This window comes from Pseudochaenichthys georgianus, chromosome 17 (genome assembly GCF_902827115.2).
Source record: "Pseudochaenichthys georgianus chromosome 17, fPseGeo1.2, whole genome shotgun sequence".
NCBI classification, from domain to species: Eukaryota; Metazoa; Chordata; class Actinopteri; order Perciformes; family Channichthyidae; genus Pseudochaenichthys; species Pseudochaenichthys georgianus.
In genome coordinates, this window is record NC_047519.1 from 18,192,911 (window position 1) to 18,199,111 (window position 6,201).

A 6,201-nucleotide genomic window follows, 5' to 3' on the forward strand; every position below is an offset into this window, starting at 1 on the left:
ACAGGGACGAAGACACTTGTTGCCTTGTAAATGTGGATACTGTACAGCTCATGTCCCCTCATCTTCTTCCTCAGTCTATGATTGGATAATGTCCACTAAGTCATAATGATTAAGAGCAAATGCCTCCTTTTACCTGAATGTTTTTCTCTTCTTTCCTCACTCTTTCCATCCACTGCTCCTAAATGTAGCTACTAAACAACAGCATAGCAGCAGGAGAGGAGGATGTCAAAAGTGAGTTTTAGATGTGACAAAATAATTAATAATAATTAAGTTAATCAAACTTAATTTGATTAAATATTTTTACTTTAGTCTCATGTCTGAATCAGACATGAGACTAATGTAAAATATTTACATGACTTAATCAGACAGTCTGATTTAATCAAAGATGTTTGAAATGTGTTTAAAAACCCAACACTGATTCCAAAATATTTCATAAGAATAGAGCAAGAAGACCAAACACAAAAGGGAATATATTCACCATTATGACAAATACCTATGACAACCTGAACACTCGCACTTAGGTAAACTTCAGCTTTTATGACCTCATACAAATTGTTTAGGACCACAGGTCGACCAACACTTGCCTATCAGTTAAGGGCAAACCTAATAAAACTCAACCAAACCGAATCCCTCCTGGTCCAGAATGGGCTCCCGGAGGCTCGCAACATCAGCTTTCCTTGATGATGTAATTCCCCTCTCTGTCAGAGGAGACCACCATCCAGCTTAACGTTGTGTCGCCAGGCAGAATACAAGTCATCTGTCATTGGCCTGTGATGCTAATGAAACCCATATGTGGAACTCCTCTGGTTCCATCCGGCCCCACCCCCTTATCCTTTGTTGTCACGGCAATACAGAACCCAGATTCCTACTGTTTATTTTGGTTGTCCTGGCTTTGGTATATTGTAGCATAAGATGAAAGAAGAGCTGGAGATGATGGGGGGGATCAGAGCACATACACTCATTAGCTTATTAATAACAGCCCAGTCAGATGTCGTAACAAGTTTGTTTAATTGCAAAAGTAAATAATAAAATAAAATAATTATAAAATAATCTTTTATGATTCTCTACATTTCATATGAAACAGAGAGAATGACCAACACAAAAAAGTGTAGACTGAAGGTAGTCATGCAAAAATGCACTCCCCCTCCATTTTAGTGAAGAAGATAACCAAACATATAAACTTCTTGTTGCAAATTGACCCTGTGTCTTTTTCTTTGCATCATGTTGACTTTGAACTTTGACGTGTGAAATTCCGAGGCTCTCTTATATCCAGTCAGTTCGAGAGGGGGGTTGATATTGACTACTTTCTCAGAAAGTGATTTTTTTAACTGCATGTTGATATGGATATAAAGTATATGAGTATACAGGGAGGCTGAGACTTGTTGGGATAGTGCGCTGATTCGGATCAGGGGAGAGCAAGTTGGAGTCCCACTGCAGTCAGCATGTCGTTGTGTGCCTGGGAAAGACACTTCACCCCAAATTGCTCCTGTGGGGATTGCCCACAGTACTGAATGTATGTAAGTCACTTTGGATAAAAGCGTCTTACAAGTGACATGTAATGTAATGTATTCCAGTAAAGAAGAGAAAGAGGGAACATGCAAGGACAAGAAAAAAAGTGTGACATTCTGAAACGCAAAAAGAAATAAAGAACACTAGCATTTCAATGGCAGTTGATACCATGTTAAAGAAAGTGCTGATTGACTTCAGAATATACTGTAGAGACATTATGTATGGTGCAATATCTAAAACTATGTCAAGCCATGTGATATGCTCCAATGCTGGAAAATGTAAAATGCATGTATTTGTCAAGACACAAACACACACACAGAGATTACCTATGGTCCTATATCACATACACCCCCCTAACAGTAACCTTCTGTATATTTTGCAATGTGCTCAGTGAAAGGCCCAACATATTTTCAGTTTCCGTCCAGACCTGCCACAACTAAGGTTTTGTAACCAGTGTAAACATGGCAACATGTGAGGAAAAATATATCTGCATCACTCTCGTTCTCTCTCAGTCATAAACACACATCTTGTACAGACAGTTTAACGCAAAGTCACATCCAATTGCTTCACCTTAGACTCTTCCTGACATCAAGCTAAGTAACCTCAGATACACTTGCTCAAAAACACACAAACATTTATGTTTTGTGACACACCCATACTGTGACATCTCCAAACAGTGAGATAAGCATGGTATGTCATGTCATGGCTAAACCAGAAGCAACTTCTACTTTAAAGTGAAAAACAATAGTGTGTTTTGTAGAGTGCTGGGATGTTATTGGCTGAGAAGGGAAACCAAGCCCACTGACAAACACAGCCAAGCTCACAAACCCTGTCTCCATGATAAACTGTGATTACATGTGATCTGATTTAGAGGGGCATTGCCCTATCATGCTTTTTAGCCTTTTTCCTTTCCTGTAGTGTGTTGTTTTTTGTGCATGTAAATGGTCTGCAAAGTTTCCTCCAGAAGGAGTTTTCTCTCCCACACACTCCGATTGGACTACTTTGTTTACTTATGTAACATTGTGACATCACTACGTACTATTCGTGCTAGCGCTCTGACACATCGTACGTGATAAGCTAAGGGGCTGAGCGGTTATAAGCAGTTTACCAATCACAACAGAGCCGGCCAGCTAACCAATCAGAGCAGACTGGGCTCTGGTTTCAGACAGAGGGTGAAAAGAGGTGCTGCAGCACAGGCAGTATGAGAACAGTTAAAAGCCTTTTGAACATTAAAGCATGTAAACATGTAAACATGTCACAGTAAAGGCACAAGAGACAATCATGAAACCTGAAATTAGCATAATAGGGCCCCTTTAAAGAGTGAATGCAACAATAGTCAAATCATTTTTGGTGTAATTTCTCAAAACTGAAATGTCCATAAATCCCTGCAAACGTAATGTTTCTGTTTTAACTGATACTTGAAATCCTCCTTGTGGCTGATTGACTTTTGGTTGCACTAAGGGGTTTGACGGCTAAATGACCCACTTTCTTTAAGGAGCAGGTGTCTGCAGTGTGTGTGTTGTTCAGAGCTCTCAGACCTTCTTAACACATCAATGTTTTAAAAGCAGCCATGCAACATACTTAATCTTGTGTAATTGCACCCGCTAAGGCATTGTAGTTGTAATTGTTGTAGTTGTAATTTTAACCGGCAAAATTGGCAGGCAGTTTCATGAATTTAGCAGGAGTGTTTGATACCTATCAAGCAGCACTGACAGGTTTATAAACCACAGAAGGTTACATCTGAGGGAGAAATGACTGGTCAAAGGCCAAACAATCTTTACATGAAGACGTGAGGGCAAATGACCCCCATCCCCAACAACCCCCGCTCCTCTCTTTTAATAAATCATCAGATGCTGTCTGCAGAAGTGTTGTCCTAAATCCTTCTGTGAGGAGGGCTGGATTAGTAGCAGTGGAGTGGAAGGGTTTGCCACAATGAGGAGGGATTTATTTCCTGTCTAAATTCAAACTGATTGTTTCCTTGTGATGCATTAAATAAAAAGAGTATACTGTCAATATGCATAGCTTTATAAAAACCTTACAGCAAACATCCATGTGCCTTTTTCAAAAGTTTACTAAAAGCTACACTCAAAACGTTTTTGTCAAACTGAAACAAAAACAAAGGTTTTTTACTGATTGTTAACCTGAGTTATCTTAACTGAATTTCCCCTGGTTTTATTAAGAGTAACTGATGACAGAAAGTAAGGTTTCTTGTTTAATTTTCTTTCATTTGTAAGCTCTTTCAGAGAGTTTCAAAGATGTTACATTCCAGACATTGATTATACATGTTTCAATTTAAAATATAAATAACTTTATAACAACAATAATCCAAAAGGAGAATCAGATCAATTGTGAGGTATATTAGAACATGTATTTGTTGTGGGCTTGATTTATAAATTTATAAATTAGCGTGATGCTGATTATTTCAGTTTTCACATGAGTTTTAAAAGTCTGCTTTTCTTTTTTCTGTTAGAGGTTAGTCTTTCCTATGTCAAGTTTGGAAGGCTGAGAGGCTGATGTATTGGGTTGCAGACGTATGCACAGCGCAGACAAGACCCAGAGGGATTCTTGACCCATTCTCTTGCCTCTCCATTCACAAAGTGCCCTCTGAAAATGTTTTCATTCATGCCTTTTTGACCCCAGTCTTTGGTTAGCCATCACCTTCACTTAAAGTCTGAAGAGGTACTCGTGAAGGAGAAGGCACGCTGTAGAATCAAGAGGGGGAGACGACTTGGCCCTTAAAGAGCCCCCCAACCTTTATAAAAGCTGAGATTGAAATAGCAAATTCTTAAAAGATTCAAAGGCTTCATTTTCATATGAACAATAGCTACAGTGTGTTGTTGGCAATACAAAGCTCCTTTTAACAAGTGAGGCAATATATTTAAGACATTAAAGAAAAAGACATACAGTAATGCAAATATGGGGTCGAATAAAATACAGTAATAAGCAGGAATAATTTTAACATCTAAAGTCTAATAAGGTAAAACACAATAAATATTGTATAGTAAAATGAAGTCCTGCATATTATAATATGCGGAAATAAATATTTGCAATATAAATCAATGTAAAAAACGAATGAATGGCATTATTATTACTATAACAACTTAACCGTTTTGCCCTTTTTTAAATGTATATGTCTCATTATGTTAAGAAAAACTATCATTAGTTTAAAAATAAATCCAAAAGCCCTTTTGGGGTTTCTGACCTGCTCTATTGCAATGCTGTTCATGCTAATAATCTCAAGGGAGCATTTATAAATCTTGGTTATGGAAATTATGCAAAATATTACAGGCTATTAGAATGTCTGTATTTATTTATTTCATAGTTATGGAGGTACAGATTGAGTTCTACTTCAGTGTTATATGTCAAAAGGTAGAATATCACCCTGTGGTCGACTCATTTAAATTATGAGACAGTTTTTTCCTGACTTACTCTGACCAGGTTAGTGGAATTGGAGGAAAGTTATGCCATGTCGCTGAGCTGCCATGAGAGTGCTGCAGACAGTGTAGATGTCTGAATAAACACAATTCAGTCCTCAAACTCGACCTGTGCTGTGTTCATAATATCCCCAATGGCCAAAAAGGAAAAGATGAGAAATACTGATAATGTCAGACCGGGATAAGTGAATCTAAATGCCTCTCAAAGGAAAAGATTTGGTTTTCTTAAAGTCGTGCCGTCTCAGTGGCCTGGTGAGAAATATTATTATACACAGAAATCCTGCAGTCTTTTCTTTATGATGTCCAATGCATTAGCCTGAATTGAAGTCCCTTGATCAAAATGAAAATATTTGGCTTTTTTTCGCAAAGTCAGCTACCTCCATTTATTTCCAGTCTGCAAAAACATTAAAAATAGGAAAGAATAATAGGAAAATATGTAGAAAACTTCATCTTAACATAAGAACCCGGACCCATTTCTACTTTTGGGGAAATTAAGGGGAACATCATTTAGACTAAATTGACCGCATAGAACACATTTCTGACAAGAATCCCCCTCGTGTCAAATATCTGAAAAGTGACATATATGTCACATGGGCTTATAATGGTAAAGTAAATCTTATTTATAACTTCATTAATGAGGATGATTTTTTGGTTTAAATTTGTTTGAACATTTTTGAATTGGAGAATAAAGAATATATTAACTAAATATAATGGATAACCACAACAGGTTAAATGTAATAAAGGACGTGATGTAAGCATTTTATTTCTTAAATGGCTTGAATTTTACCTTTAGCAACAAAAAACAAGCTTCTGAAATGTAGCTAGTTCTGTCACATGTGTTAGCCTGGCACATGGACATATTCTTGGACATGTTGTTATGGGAACACAAAATTACACGATCTGGCCCATGCAGGATCCGCCACCACACTGTTCAGTGTGTGTCACTTAGGGACTTCATGGGATCAAAACAAGGCTAAAGCTGTATGAGGAACTTTCCAGCATATGTAAATGTAATGTGACACCTGTGTCACGGTGGGTCCTTATGGGTTAACATTACATTAACTGTTCTTTAATGGTGCAGTAGGCGGGTACGAGCACAGTGGGAGGTGCACTGAGCTGCTTAACATTACATGAAACAAGCATGTGTCTCACAAACAAACGGTGAGTGAAAAAAGTACTCAGAAGAGCAAGAAGTGAGGCTAAAGGAGTTGGGGTGTCAAGCGGGGGTACAGGGGACTAACACCGGGGTCAGGCTCCT